The 17074-nt window shown below is 38.4% G+C and overlaps 1 long non-coding RNA gene across 1 annotated transcript in view; it reads right to left on the bottom strand.

Annotated features, from left to right (window-relative positions):
• Positions 1-1445: 1445 nt before the first annotated feature.
• Positions 1446-17074, bottom strand: part of LOC128094149 (uncharacterized) — a 177146-nt gene continuing 161517 nt past the window's right edge. The window contains exon 8 of the long non-coding RNA XR_008212842.1: positions 1446-1552. This is a non-coding gene — a long non-coding RNA (uncharacterized LOC128094149). The remainder of the gene's footprint in view (positions 1553-17074) is intronic.

The raw sequence follows: 17074 nt of genomic DNA, 5'->3' as shown, positions 1-17074 counted from the left end.
GATGTTTTAAAACAATCTTATCAAGGGAAAAACATACTTCCCCAAACTGTCTCCCAGTGTTCATCTCCCACTCCTTTCCAAACTGATAACATACTGACTAGTTAAAACGTTCCTAAATTACAATGTTAACTATTTGATTAACAAACATGCATTGCATTGAGTCAGATCCTTTACTGTAGACAGGAAATGTATTTCTCCTCTTTAGGGAGAACCTTTCAGACAAGAATTTGGAGAAAAGTTTTGTTAGGAGAAACTTGTCTGTTTGGACACTGCTATTTCCCAATGATGATGGTAGAAAATGGTACCCAGGAGAAATCTGAATGTAACTAATTAGCTGTATCCACAGACATCCTGGGTATATCGTGATGAGAGAGGTGTACAAAGAACATACAAAGATACTGGTATTTGGTAGTAGTATAACAGTGAGAAAGATTACTCTTAAAAACTAACTTTTTTTCCATTTCCCATTTTGCTCAGTGCTGCTACAACTGGCTTCAGAGGCTTTATAGTTTTCAGTGTGCTGTCTAAATGCAGGGCTGCCACACTCTGGCACAGCCCTGCCAGAAGGAAACTGTTTAGCTTTAGCTTTTCTGGAATCTCCAGGCTTTCCACATGTCATTTGTCCTTGCCCTATACTGGAGTTGTCTTCGTGCATGGTTCACCGTTGTTCCTAAGACATTGCACAGATCCAAGTTCACCCCTCTCCCTCTCATACTTTCTTCATGGTCTGAATGAACAACCACAGATCATATCCTAGAACTATCTTTGTGAAACAAATGCTTGGATTAGTGAAAATACATTAATAAATTTGAGCATATTTATCACAATCTGTTCTTGTTACTCTTCTAATGAATGTGTCATGGGATGGGAGATATTCTATTGAACTGAAGCCATGAGCACATAGGATCTGATTAACTGAGGCTTTTGGGTAACTTCCTTTTAGGCAAAGATCTTTTATAGTGGCTTTCTGTTGAGTGGTAGGTGATGTGGGTGTTGGGGTCTCTTGGCTGACCTTTCCTTCCTTGACCCTTTGTGGCTAGGACTATAACTTTGAGAAATTCCCATTACTACTCAGGGCACATTTAGAAGAAAATACAAAAAAAAAAAAATGGTGTGCTAAGAAAGCCTTGTCTGGACACACAGCTTGAGAGGAGAGGTAAAGGAAAGGAGGAGAGAAGAAGGTAGAGGAGCTGTTTGCCTGGTGGTACTCTGACTAAGGGCACAGCCCCTGGAGGCTCACTACTTGGTGCTAAGATAATGTTTCTATGCCCCGTGTGGCAGTTGCTTTGACTCTGAGAACCATCTTCATGACACATGTGAATCTTTAACTTGCAATCAAGTGCCCAGTCTGGATGTTGGAAGAGATTACTTTCATGGATAACCTCTCCATCCTATTCTTGAACCCACTGTGGAAACAGAAGGTCGTTCATTCTGCCTGCTGCCTTCCTCCAGCATCCGTGTGCCTCTGACAGTTGAGAGTGTTTCCTGAAGGCTTCAGGGCATCTTTGGAAGTCTGACCTCCTTGCAGCATCTGTCTTCCTCTTGCTGGGCTCTGAAAGATATTGATTTGGCAGATACATGGACATCTTGGGAAACTCACCTTTCCCTAAGCTCTGCAGCAACCTCTCAACAGTACTTGGCAAAGACCTGGGAGCTCTTCATCTATCATACTCACTTTTCCTACTCTGAATAGAACAGATTCCCTGGGTGTTTGCCTATCATAGCCCTTGCCTGTTACACCTCCCTTCCACCTGCTGCTTTCCTGCTCACATAGCTACTAGAAATAACAGCACCAAAATGAATGGGCACACTGAACCCTCCCAATTTAATATCACATTAGATTGGAAGGCACCTTGACCTTGTAGTTGGACATAGATAAAAAATGCAATCACTGTACTTTTCTCTACTACAAAATTGAATAATCTAGAGATATTGTCCTGTAGATTTATAATTATTAATGAGGGTATATACACAGTACTTGGTGTAGATCCTGAGGCCTGCTTATAGGTGCTCAATGAGTATTAACAAATACATACATACTTGACAGCTTCTACCAACTAACTCATAGGGAAAACAGAGGTTCCTGGGTAGAAACATAACTAGTGCAGCTAAACCACACTTGGCTAAACCTCAGCAGTGCCACTTAGCAACTGCTTAACTTTGTGCAAGTCACTTAACAATGTTGTGCCTCAGTTACCTCATCTGTAGAACACATAAAACAACAAACTGAAATTCATGGACACTATAAGCAGGACAAATTCTCCTTCTAGAAAGTATGGTTCCAGGTCAGTGGGCCCACCTTGGGGCCGCAGGTTCACAGTGAGGAAGGCTGCAAGAGTGTTGCAGAACCCCCTCACATAAAGTAAGCAGAAACAGAGACAGTGTCCATTCATAGCCTAGAGCATTTTAGACATGGGAATCTATCTAGAGCAATTCTAGAGTGTGTGGAGTAGTTCCATATAGAAAGAAGAAAACAGAAAGGGCAAGAATACAGGTGACTCAACTCTTCTCTGCTGTAGGCAAAATGCATGAGTACTCTTAAGTCAGTGCTGGGAAGGGAAGGAGGGGGGAAGGAGGGATTATGATGTCCTTCATGGACTCTATCTACCAAATAATGTCTACCAGGCAAAGAAGCCTTATTAGAAAGAAGCTATGGCCATGACTGCAGGGGTCAAAAGATATCGACTCAAAAGTTCTACCAAGAGACTGAGTACCAATGCCAGAGAACTGAGTACAGTGGAGACCTAGAAAGGCTTTTCAGAGTCCATGAGAGTTCTCTAAAAGAAAGCCAGCAACAGGTAGCAGCCATTTTGACAGTACCAACAGCCAGAATGTAATAGTACCAGTAAGGTGACACATTCTCTCTTCATCTTCTAAGTCTTAATCCATTTTCTGCCAAGAAAAAGAGGCAGGGAAAGAAGAAAATTGGAGAGATACAACACCAAATCCATGCCTTTCCCCATGGTTTCTCCAACTTGTAGTATGCCCTTGAGGATAAAATCTTAATTCACAATGGTACTGATTCCTGTTACAAGTATTCCCACCATGGTTGATTTTCAGGTTGTCAACCAGACAACCCTGTATTCAGATTTGTAAATAGGTGCTAACTGATTTGTGCTGAGACTAATTCTCTCCACAGAAGTGCTACAGCTGAGCTATGTAGGAAGCAGGTAGGGGATGGAAGGATGGAAACAGAAGAGAGATTTGCACTGGGCAGGAGATGAGATGGGATTTTATTTTTTTTTTTTTTAGTTTAGAATCCAGCAGGATTCTTTGTAACTAAAAGTCAAGTGTGAACAGAAAAGTAGATTCACTGAATATTACCAACAAATTCTCTAAGTTCCCAAAATGGTATCAAGAAAGATCAAAGAACATTTAACACAGCAATAAGAAATAAAGTAAATCTGCTAGTGTCTCTCCAAGTTCTCACTGTTTGATTTTCATGCTATATTTCAATGTCAAAGAATCTTTAACGTGTTGATTATAGAGAACATTACAAAGTAACAATGAATCTCCTGTAGATTATTTTAAGACACCCCCAAGCACACAAGAAAAATAACATACACATTAATCATCTTCATTCAGGTAGGATGAGCTATCATAATGAAATTTCATATAATTTATTTTTAAAATTTAAAAAACTTGATCAGAGTGGGGATTATGAAGTTACAAAGTAGAAGCACAGGTTATTTGGAGGAAGACTAGATTAGGAAAACCTGTGCCCTGAGGTCTGTTGGTCTCTCCTCAGCTCTGTTGTATAGGCAAGGTTCACAGGTCCCTATACATTTTTCTTGCATGTTTTAAACCATGAGAAAGGATTGCTTTGGAAATTGAGCTCATGGAAGCCAAATGACTCTTGGAATGGTGGTAATTACAGTAGGTCCTGCCTCCAAAACATCCATAACAGTCACTTAACGTAGATCAATCAGTTTGGGTTATATCCATAGAACCTCATGATACACAAATTTATAGCACAATGGATATGAAAGATAATTTTCTTCTACATGAAAGATAATTTCCTTCTATGTACCATTTGTCTAGTAGAGAGAGAGAGAGAGAGAGAGAGAGAGAGAGAGAGAGAGAGAGAGAGAGAGAGAACCTGGGAAAAAATTTCCCAGTCTATAGATTAAAGGGCAACCTACAAATAATTCCTTTACTTCCTCGTCATGTGAGACATGGGAAACTTTTGTCTGTTCCTGTACTGTGTTTTGTTGTTATTGCTGCTGCTGCTGCTTTTATTTGTGACAGAGTCTTATGTAACCCAGGCTGGCTCCAAACTAGCGAGGCAACTGGTGGTAACTGATCCTACTGCCTCTATCTCCTAGTGTCTGGAATTACTTGCATGTACCACTCAATTTAGAAGGTGCCAGTGACAAAACCTGGATTTCATGCATCCTAGACAAGGATTCTATCAACCAAGCTATATCCCCATCCAACAGCACTCTATCTTCCTGAAAGGGCATAGAAGCCCTAATTGGAAAAAATTAAACAAGGACAGAATAATACTGAGTTCCTCCAAAGTTATGTTTATCTTTATTCAATCAAACTTAGCTGTCTTCTCATCTCCCTCTATACACACTGACCTCTGCATTCTTTCAACTCTTCCCTTCATGTACATGTCTCACAACTTTGAAAGCAGTAGTCTCAAGATCTGGTAAATGGTAAGTATATTTTGTATTTTATCTCTTTAGCAAATAGAAAAGCTTTTAATCTTGTTTAGTGCCTGCTGTCTAGACAATAAAATATTTTAACTGGCAATAGCATGATTATTTAAATTATGCACAGAAGAAGCACAGTGTTCCAAAGAATATGTGGATAGGATGGTTTTGGTAGCAAGAGACACTTGTATGATATATACACCTATCAAGACAGAACATTTCCACTGTTTCAGAATGATCCTTCTTGTGCCTTTTAAACAAATGACTATGCCTTCCCAGAAAGATCCATTGCTCTGATACCTGGCAACATAATTGTTTTCCTATTCATGAATTTTGCCTAAGCCGAGTTAAAAACACCCTCTCTTGCCTGCCTCTTTTGGTTATCTTATTAATCAGTTGTTCCACTACTTCTGAGTAACATTTAATTGTAAGACTATGCCACTTTTGCCATTATTGATGGACAGTTGGGTTCTTTTTAGATTTCAGCTCTTATTAATTATTTTGCATGCCAGCATCCAGTTGTTCCAGAGTTGTTTATTGAAATGACCATCTCTGCCCTGTGGACTGAAGTTTCTTGGTCCCGCCTGGTCCCACCTGAGCAGCAGCTGTTTTTATAAAATAATCACTCAGAGGCTTAATATTAATTACAAACTGTTTGGTCTATGGCTCAGGCTTATTGCTAGCTAGCTATTATATCTAAATTAACCCGTTTCTATTCATCTATGTATCACAACATGTGTTCTATTACATCTTGCTCTCCTGGCGGCTTGCAGCATCTCCCCAACTCTGTCTTTCTTCTCTCTGTATCTTTGCTTGGATTTCCCACCTGGCTATAAACTGTGCTGCCATAGGTCAAAACAGCTTCATTATTAACCAGTAGTAGCAACACATATTCACAGCATACAAAAAGACCATCCCAAAGCACTGATCATATTATATTACCTTGGCAAATTTATCAGACTTCAACCATATAAAGATAGGTCATATTCTTGTGAGCTGTGATTGCTATAATTGTATAGTAAATCTTGAAATCAGTCAATTTGAGTTCTCCAACATTGTTTATCTTTTCCAAATTCAGTTTGCCTATTCTGTGTAATTTGTATCTTTATAAAAAATTGTAACATCTGTTTGTCAATTTCTACCCAGAAACTGACATGAGGTTTCAGTTGAAGCAGTTCCCCGTCTTCGGGTTGATTCAGGAGGACTTGTCATCTTAGCAGTTTTAAGGCCTCTGACCCTTGCATACAGTACACTGCTCCATTTCTGAGAGTCTTGAGTTTAAGTGTTTTACCTTTTAATTGTAGAGTGTTTGCATATCTTCTACAAAATACTTCATGTATTTGAGGCTATACAAGTGGGATTGTTTTTATTAAATTCCATAATCTCATTTTTGCTGTTTTGTAAAGTTGACTTTCCTGATTTCAGGCATTACCTCTTTGTTAAGTGCATTTATTATGTCTTGTACTTATTTTTATGTCCTGAGAAATTTTAACATATGCAAGCATATTGCCTAAAAATGTGCTTACTTTTTTATTATGTTTATTTCTTTTCCCTGAATCATTTCACTTGGACTACAAGCAAAATACTGAATTGTCATGATAGCATTGGATCATATTTGCTCTTTCCAGTCACCTATTTTTATAATTAATTGTACTATTAGTTGTAGGTTTCACATACATGACCTTCATCTGGTCAAGGAGGCTCCGTTCAGCTCCCATTTTGCTGAGTGTTTTCAATATGATGAAGTAGTGAATATTTTAGTACATTTTTCATCTACATTGAAATGCTCATAAATTATTTTGTTTTATATTCTGTCTAAATACTTAACTAGAATGATTTATTTTAAAGGTTAAACAAAGTCTGAATTAGCAGAATAATCATCATTTGTTCCTAATGTATTTCTATTTGATACATTGCTTACCCCTTAATAGAATTCATCAAAGAAACCATTCTGCACTAAAGTTTTCTGTGTTATGAAGTGTAGAAACTACACAATCAGCTTACTTAACACATATAAGCCAATTTTTAGAACTATTTTCCTGTCAGTTTAGGCAATTGTTTCAATACTTTGTCAGTTTCACCAAATGAATCCAACCTACTGGTTCCTGACTGTCGGCTCCGTGTACAGAATTGCCATAAGTGATTCTTATGTTTCTGTTTTCCAGCTGATAATCTGTTTTTTCTTGTTTTCTCTGGGATTTTATTGATTCATCTGAACTTGAATGTATCAGTTCTATTGCCGTGTATGTGTGTGTGTGTGTGTGTGTGTGTGTGTGTGTGTGTGTGTGTGTGTGTAACAAATCTCAAGATGCAGCCCTGGTTGACCTGGAACTCACTACATAGCCTAAATTGGTTTCAAACTCATGGAGATCCATCTGCTTCTGCCTCTGTCCCTCGGCCTGTGCCTCTCGAGTGCTGAGATTTAAATCGTATACCATGAGTCCTCACCACTTACTGTCCCATTTAATGGGCCACATTTTGTATGTGTTACTGTTTTCTGCTGGTTTCATTCCTTTGCGTCCTCATTAGTCTCCACTGTTATCTTTCCTTTTTTTTCTGCCACACATTAGGCTTAATTTCCTGTTTACATTCAACTATTGTTTTCCCTTTGGCAATGTTCAGTCTGCTATTCATGCACTTAATGATCTTTCTTTAAAATTCAAATATTACATATTCTACAAGAGAAGATTTTTGTTTTTAATGCCTGGTTTACTTTTCTATGAAACACATTGCATAGTTCCCTCATATTTTCTATGTTTTTAAGTCCTTGTTTCTATGCATAGCTGCCTTGAAGTCTTTGTTTCCTCTTTTCAACATCAGGGTCAAATCTGTCTCCTGTCATTTCCTCCTGTAGCTGGAAGTTTTCCTGCATCTCACCCAACCCACAGCAGCTTATAAAAATAATTACTCAGAGGCTTATATTAATGACAAACTGTTTGGCCTATGGCTCAGACTTCTTGCTAGCTAGCTCTTTCATCTTAAATTAACCCATTTCTATTAACCTGTTTATTACCACGTAGCTTCATGGCATTACCTGTGTTCCATTATATCTTGCTTCCCTGGCAGCACTCAGTGCCTCCTCTGACTCTGCCTTCTTCTCCTTGTCTCTCTGCTTGGATTCCCCACCTGGCTCTATTCTGCCTTGCCATAGCCTGTAGCAGCTTCTTTATTAACCAATGGTAGCAACACATATTCACAGCATACAGAAAGATCATCCCACAGATAAGTTATCAGGATTTCAACAAGCAACTGCTTTGAGTTCTGAAAACACTGATTCTGTAATTACCCCTAGGAGTCATGGCCATAATGGGTACACCTGTACAAATTAAGACTGATAATGCTCCAATATATGTCTCCAGTACAATGAAACAGGTTTTTTTGCGTATTATAATATAAGGCATATTACAGGCATACCACACAATCCTACAGGACAAGTGGTTGTTGAAAGATCTAATTGTACCTTAAAAGAAATGCTTAATAAACATAAAGGGGGAACTAAATCCCCCAAAGATAGACTGCATAATGCCCCATTAACCTTGAATTTTCTCAATGCTAATGAGAAAAAAGAACAGCCGCCAAGAGATATTGGACCATAGAAAAAACTACTGAGCTAAACCAGCCTTTGTACTTCAAAGATGTGTTGACCTCAGAATGGAAACCAGGATATGTGCTACATTGGGAAAGGGGTTTCACTTTTGTTTCCACAGAAGAAAAGCTACAGATACCCTCAAAATTAATGATTCATTTTGAACAGGGGAAACCTCTTGATAAGGAGAAATGACGGCTCATCCACCGATGTGACAATTCGGCAAGTTAAAAGGAAAACTCACCAAACAAGGGTTGGGGCAGGGTTCTGTTTTTGTCTTTATAGGAAAATAGAAATACCCATCTTTGCCTGCTGCTGGTGGTGGTGGTGGTGGTGGCGGCGGCGGCGGCGGCGGCGGCGGCGGCGGCGGCGGCAGCAGCACAGGCCTTAAATCCCAGCACTCGGGAGGCAGAGTCAGGCAGATCTCTGTGAGTTCGAGGCTAACCTGGTCTACAGAGTGAGATCCAGGACAGGCACCAAAACTACACAGAGAAACCCTGTCTCAAGAAACAAACAAACAAACAAAATACTCATCTTTAAGAAGTCAAAAGACCTTGGACATCTAGATGTCTAAAACAGAAGAGAAGGCTATCCAGAAAAAAACTTACAAGCAAAGAAAATCTGACCTATTGGTACCAATATTCTCTGCAGGGTAAAACCTCACTAACTAAACACCTATATCTCTTTACTTCTCGGAAAAGTTGTGGTTCCAACTCCATTAAAAATCAAAGCCTCCTTTGGAGTCAGTGTCTGGCTCTCTCCTCAAAATCCAAGCATGTTGTTAAAAGACAATATTAAGAGTTTCTGTCTCAACTGAATGTACCAGGCTTAGCTGTTGCCCCATGGGAGAACTCACCTTGCTGGAGGAGAGGATGGAGGGAAAGATGGAGGGGAGAGGGAGAAGGGATGAAAGGGGGAAAAAAGAAAAAAAAAGAGTTTCTGTATCATATCAGAAGAACCACCTAGTATGGAACAGAAGAAAATCAAAAATCAAAGGACTATTGTCAAAATTCTATTTCTCCCCATACTTATTCTTGACTCTTTAAAACCTATTTTTGGATATAGGGCTATCCTAGAACTTAAACTTTCTGTTTTTTTTTTTTTTTTTTTTTTTTTTTTTAGTTTTTTTTTTTTTTTTAATTTATTTTGCAATACAATTCAGTTCTACATATCAGTCACGGATTCCCTTGTTCTCCCCCCCTCCCGTCCCCCTCACCTTCCCCCCAACGCCCCCCCCCCCCCATTCCCATCTCCTCCAGGGCAAAGCCTTTTGTTTCAGTATTCCACAGTGAACAATGAATTGTCCTAACAGTGTTCTCTGAAATCTTGAGAAAGAAGATGGGGCCCCACAACAATTCTATCTAGTTCATAATGATGCCATTGAGCCAATAAACACCACTCAAAGATTGGCTCTGGAATACAAACTGTTCAGGACAGTTCCAAGGTAACTAACTAAGATAATCCATCATTTTACACCTCTAGCCAGAACTTCAGATAAGTTTTACCCATTACTCTGAGACTGGCTACAAATGTTACAGCTAGTTCTTATGAAACTGAAACACTGTTTAGTTTTCTTATGGGATCCCACAGAGATACCATCGCCTCCAGACAGCAGAAAGCAATTTTAATAAAATGGCGCCCCCCTCTCCCAAAAGGTTTTGCTTTTTCAGGGTTATAGATAATTGTCATCTGTTAGAGGTTAGTTATAAGTTGTAAATTAGGAATAGGAGTGGAACAATAAAGTTTAGACTCAGGATTCTCTTTTGGAAAAGAAAAACAGGGAATACATAGGATAGGATAATAAGGTAGATTATTGTATCTACTTGTAAACTAAATCAGTAGTTATCAGCTTTAAATAATTTGCGTTGGCATGGATTCTTGTATATTGATACAAATGTAAAATTATTTTTCTATTCCTGTTTAAGATAATTTGTATATTGATACAAATACAAAACTATATTTGTCTTATCATACATGTGTTCCTACTCCTGCTTGAAATATTTTGTATATTGATACAAATATAAAATTGTATTTGACATACTGTATATATGTTCTAACTCTGTTTGGGATATTTGGTATATTGATACATATTAAGAATATTGTTGTCATATTGCATTATACATTTCTACCTCTGATTAAGGTATTTTTGTATGTTGTCACAACTTCGAGGTCATTGTCCCTATACTATACATCTGTTTACAGACTGTTTATTTTTATAATGTGAAGCCTTACTCTTTATTTAGGTTGATAAGAATTTTAGGTTAATAATCACCCATGCTTATCATATTTATAGTCATTGTAGGTTTTCTAGCTATACAGAAATATGTCAGATGGCTAGGTAATCTTGAAACACTTCATGGACCTAGAGAATATGGCATTTAAATGTTTTAGTAGCTTAAGACTCTGTTGATATGAGACATGATTGCTCCTGGAAGCACTCATCTATTCCCGAGAGGATGTTGGGCATCGAAGACACTCCATATGGAGTTTATCTTCTTCTTGGCCAAAAATGGCCTGTTGGGCAAGAAACTGCCCTTGCCTCAGCTGCTGACAGTAAGTATGCTGTTCATTCCAGATGAGCAGGACACAAGGAAAAGCCACTGCTAAACCTTGCCAAGTCAGGATAAGAGTCTTTCAAATTTTCCTGCTTCTGAAAATAATCTGTCAGATATTCTAGGCCTATAGCCAAAAGTGGATACCCCAACACTGCAGAGAAACATTGGGTGACTATCCAGGCAGTCAACTGTCTCTGACACTTTTTGCAATTTTTTTGGAAGTTGCTTACTTGCACTTCCTATTTACTCAAGTAATATTATTTTCCTTCTAAGGTCTTTGATGGGGTTGAAGACTAGATAGTTATAGTTACAATCCTCTCATATCATAGCTAAGAGCATATTGGGTGCTAGATTTAGATTCTTCAGGATGGGACAGCTTTTGGAGTAAATCTCTGTAATTTGCCATTTACCTATGATCTGGACATTTAGTATGTTTATTGCTTGATGTTGTCCTTGTCAGTTGTAGTTCCATTTTTGTTAATGTTATTACCCTTTCTCCTGGACAATACTTGATAACTATTCTTATTGTATATAGTTTTGTATTAGATTTAGAACCTTCTTATTTAGACAAAAAGGGGAAATGTAGTAGGAATTCACTCCACCCATGACCTTGAGCTATCTGGCCTGATAGAGGTGGTGCTTCTTATGTGCCTACATGACCTCTTAAAAGGGAAGAGGGAGGGGGTGGCAAGCTCTCTCTCTTGGATGTGGAAGGCTTTCCCCATGTTTCCCTGGGAGATGAAGAGGCAATGGCGTCACTTAATTTTGTATCAGTGAGTCTGTTTTTCCCATAGAATCCTTTAATATATATGTGTATTCTATCGAGGCTCTCACTACATTACTCTCATTGATTACTTGGGTACTGGCAGCAGGAAAGATTTATCCAGCTACATCCTTCTAATTTCCTTATTGTTCACATACAAGTTATACTTTTTCTGCTGCTTGCTGAGTCCATATTTGGTTGTCTTCCTTTAGTATGTTGAGTTTTGTATGAGAAAGAGCATAATTTTACTGCTGATTCAGTTCCTTCCTGGCAAGGCTTATTTTAGCCTCTCTTAGAAAAGGTGGAGAGAAGTTCTGTTCTTAAGGTCTGGCTTCTGCCTGCAGGGATTCAGCTGGAAGATCTGGCAGCAATTTCATCAGCACCATGAGATATACAGATCTCTCTGTTTGGCTCCTAACATGTCCTTGCTTACCACTAGGACTATTTCTCCACCAGGCCTCACACTCTTCTGCTGATAGGAGAAAGACCAACTCTCCCTCACATAAGAAAAGATGATTATAGGCCAAATAGGTAGAGATCCTTGCCCACCTGGCACAGAAAGAACCTTCATTACATTCTAGAAAAGCTAGACAACAACACACATTAATATTATTCTTTTGTATTTGATGTTTTTGACTCAATGTGATATTTGAGACCAGAAGTCCTACCCATCAAGCATCAAGTCCTTGTTCAGCACTATAATTGCCTTGCCAAAATGTGTTGCCTAAGGTATAATAACAATAATATACACTGAGAAGGACCAAGAATGGAACACATTAAACTCATTGCACCAACTTACAAATAGTATATAGAATTATATATATAAAGAAATTTTATATATATATATACTTTTTAAGTTTTTACTTTTAAGTTTAATGTATGTGTACTATATTTACATCATTTCCTCATCCCTCCAATACCTTCCATAACTCCTATCTCTCTCTCACGTCTGTAGCATCTTTTTCTTAAATATGCTCAGTTCTGACCATTTGGTAATAGATAATCAATTAGTGGGCTTGTTCCTGGCAAAGACTGAGTTCCCCTCTCTCATTAGTCATTGTCTATAGCCCTTCACATAGGAGTGTAGCTTTGTGAGAAACTCCGTATCCACATTGTCATGTCAACTGCTGTTATTATTGTTTGGGTCTCAATTAGGCAACCATATTGTTGAGAATTTATAGACATAGCTTACCTTTCATATATAAAAGACACAATTTTGCCACACATGTTCTAGTTATCTTGCACTTAAAATCTATCTCCCTTTCTTCCACAGTGTTACCTGAGCCCTGAGTGTAGGGGTTGTATTATAGATATATCAAGTAAGACTGGGTACCCCATAGTCAGTGGTTCTCTGCATTTTGGCTAGTTGTGGCTTTCTGTATTAGACAGCAGTGGGTTATCAAGATGTAAGTGTCACTACTGTACCTTTGGGAATATCTTGCCTTCCTGGTCGTTGTTATTGTTCAAGGGATCATAGCTAAGCAGGACCGTTGATTTATTTTCTCTCTTAGCAGATTGTATGGCACCTTCTCCCATACAATAAAAGCTAATCCTCAGGGAAGAGGCTTTTAGATCCGATTTGGCTCAATTTGAAGTGCATGGTGTCTTCAGCATTAGGGACTCATCTTAAATTTTTGGGAGGCATCCAACAGTAACAGCCTATATTATATTGTATGTCTCTTGGACTCCCCTGACCAACAACTGAAAGGGAGTTTTCTCATGCCTGATACTGGAGAGTTTCTTGTTTTATTTTTTTCTCTCCCCTCCCTTCTTCCTCTGTAATTAAAGGACCTTCCCCATCTTTCCCATTCCCCACATGATAGCATTTGTATCCTTCTATTATTCTCTCTAAAGATCCTCTCCCCTGATCACCAGGGTTCCTTTTACTTTCCTGGTTTCTGCATTTATTCCAGGTTATATTCTTACACCAGGTTTGAAGTTAGGAACTACAGCTAAGGGAGAACATATGGTATTAGACTTTCCGAGTGAGAGTGGTGTCTTTTAATGTAGTGAGAAAAATAGCTCAGTGAAAATAATCTGAAACTTTGTTTTACTAAATTAAAAAAAAAAAAACATGCATTTGGACTTGAAGTTTGGTTACTTTACAGATTAGATGAGAGGCTTGAAGAGTTTACATACCCTCTCTGAACCTTAGGGATTTCATATGCCAAATGGAGAAACTAGTTCTCATTTATAGGGTCTTGTGATTTGTGGAGCTCAGTAAGACACAAATTTAAACTACCTAATATTTGAGCACAGTGGCTATCAGTTCTTTCTCTTCTTCATATCGCTAATTTATGAAGAACACAGGCAGAGAAAAAAATCCATGCTTCTAAAGTCAAGAGCTTGTGTTCTTGGGAAAAGTCACTGAACTCTCTGACTTCTTTGTCCCATAGAATATTGTTGAGGTGATCACATGGTCTGTCTGGTTACAGCATGCACTCTAGGGGCCTGTGGATACCAATACTATTATTAACCATCTTCTTCCTAGCCTTGCCCTGTGAGCAAATCCAGTTCAATGACAACTAACAAAAAGGCAATCAAAAGAATTTAGGACAACAAGATTTAAAAAAAAAAAAAAAAGAGGAGAAAAGTAGATCCAAAATTTTTGGAATCGAACGGCAAAGCATGTGCTGCCTGGGAGCCGCAATGCTTCTGGCACTGCCCTCTGAGAGCTCTGCTCATCAAAGTCCATGAAGATTACAGGAGTGGGGAAACCTGCCGGGCTAGGGACTGCTTTGGGCAGTGCTTTGATCTTCCTGCCTAAAGCATCACGGCTTAATTTCCGAACTTGCAAATCACAAACTGAGCTTAGCTTAGAAATGGTAATTCATGAAATTCTTTAAACTTTAACTTTGTTTAAAGAAAATGAAAATCCCTTTTGGGAAGGGTTTTTTGTTTTTGTTTTGTTTTGTTTGTCTTTTACTGGTTTTCTTTATAAAATGCTTAACTGTTGTGATAGAGATTAGTGAGAGAAAAGAGTGGGTCACAGAGGTTTTGGAAGTCACGATATACTCTCAGTACCAACAGAATGCACCAGTCTTGACTCAGTAAAGGACAGTAGCTGCACTTACTCACCCAGTTTCGCTTTTCCATCACAACCACAGTGATGCAGATTGGAAAATATAATTGCGCTCACCCGGGGACAGTGAGTTAAATTTTGAAATTCGTGTATATCTTCAAAGTAGAGCAAAGGATACAGAGACATGGTGTACGTCCCTGCTTTGGTTCAAGGATCAAAAACATCTCTATCACCAGAGCTTTATTAGAAATGAATAATCTCAAAGCTGGAGAGATAGCTCAGTGCTTAAGAGTGCTTACTAGAGGACTTGGTTTTAGTTCCCAGAAGGCACATCAGGGCAGACTGAGCTTATCAATCAATTCTACCCACATCAATTCCAGAAGATCTGACACCCTTTTTCAGCCCTTATAAGAACCAGGCATGCAAATCACACACACACACACACACACACACACACACACACACACACACACACACACGCACACGCGCGCGCGCAGGGAACAGTTGCATTCATAAAAGTAAAGAAATCTTATGGAAAAAGAAATACAGAATCTCAGATGCTTTCCTGTGGCTACTGAATCAAAATCCCATGTTACTTATGTGCATCCTAAAATTTAAGAATCCCTGAATAAGAACATGAAAAGAAACTACAATTATCTCCAAGTACTTACCTCAGACACTCTGACTTTATTCCTTTCTTTAATAGTAATCAAAAGGTCCTATTGAGGAGATCACTTTCCACATTGGGAATCTTCAGTATTGGAGGAAGAAAACTTGCCTGGGAGTTTTACTTGGTCACTGGGATTATAACATAGGGAAACATTTTCTAAGTTTAAATTTTTGTGTTTGCAAAATCTGGTCAGTACGTGTAGTTGTAGTGCAACAGTCTTGAGAATGAAGTAAAGAACACTAGAGAGATGACTTTGTGGTTAGAGCATATTCACACAAGCATGAGGGCCATAACTAAGATCCCCAGAATGAACATAAAATGAGGGGTGGTCATGGCTTCCCTCCTGTAACTACAGCCTTGGAAGACAGAGGCTAGGATCACAGAGCAAGCTGCATAGTAAGACCAACCTATGAATGAGCTCAGGATTTGACTGAAGGAGACTATTTCAATGAATAAGGTGGACAGATGATTCCCAGAAACACACAGATACACTCTTGTGCCCATATACATGCAACACACACACACACACACACACACACACACACACACACACACACACACACACACCATATGTACATAAAAACAGAAAAAAGAGGGAGAGATCTTTCAAATAAATCCTTCAATCTAACTTCTGTTTCTCCATCTTCACTATTATATTTTCCAATGAACCTATACATCTTTGTTTCTCTTAATGTAACACTCATTTTTCTAGCTTTATATCCATGCAGTTCCTTCTATGAAATATACACAATTCTCTTTATCTAAAAACCAAAATCCCATTTATCCAGAAAAACTCAATTCAAACGTGTCTACCTCATAAAGATTTTTGTCTCTGACACTAATTGGACATCATTTAACATTCTTTTGCTCAGTTACACTGTTAGCCTCTCTTTGAATTACAATTCTACTGTATTCTTTTTTGACTCCATATTGGTTATGTACACATCTGCAATTGCTTTGAAGTGCTACTTGAACAGAGAGGTTACATGTCATCCATTACTGCAGTATCCTCAGTCCTAAACACAGTACATTGTATGCCATGTGAAATAAAAGTTTGAGGAAATTAGAAGAGAGAAAACAGGAAAAGATAATTTCTCAAGACACTTGTACAGATGGGGGATATTTTATTCTGAAAAGCGTCTGGTGACATTTCTCTGTGATGGTAATAAAATCATCCATGTCCTATGGTCAGATACATTGAGGGTGGGAGAATAAGATGAATAGCATCCATCTGTCACTCTCTCAGTATGTATCTAATGCTTACCATGGAGCCCGGACTTCCTAGCAGCATCTCCATGCTTCCCTTAGTTTGGGCCATTGGAGAAGCATGGATTGGATTGCTTCCTATAGACTATCAAGGTTGTTACTCATTTTAGTGGACTGCACACTGATTCCTTGTTTAAACAGGAGTTGCCTTATAAGAAACATTAGCGATAGTTCCAAAAATTCTATAAGAAAGATTGTTGTAAAGATACAGGATTCACAATCAGTAGGCAGAAGAAAGACAGTAGAACTTGATTAGCATTTATTTCTTGAACTGCATAAGTGAAAGACTCTGCTGATCCTAAAGCCTTGCTTCTCTCTCAATATGATCAAATAGATGACCACTGCTTTATTTACAGCTTGTGAAGTATTGCACATAGGAAAGGTATTACTGACAACTTGAGCTTATGGGACAAATTAATACAAGACAGCTTTATAAAGCTAAATAACTGGTATTGAGATGTTAATTGAGACTTACCAGGTTTTATTTTCTGTTGCTATTATTAAAAAATAAAATTTCTGATTAAAAAAAAGGGTTTATTCAGCTCACAATTTCA

This window comes from Peromyscus californicus, unplaced genomic scaffold, assembly GCF_007827085.1.
Source record: "Peromyscus californicus insignis strain IS unplaced genomic scaffold, ASM782708v3 Scaffold_4__1_contigs__length_199733344, whole genome shotgun sequence".
NCBI lineage: Eukaryota > Metazoa > Chordata > Mammalia > Rodentia > Cricetidae > Peromyscus > Peromyscus californicus.
Note: the sequence above shows the minus strand (reverse complement) of the source record. Positions and strands in the feature narration are given on the sequence as shown.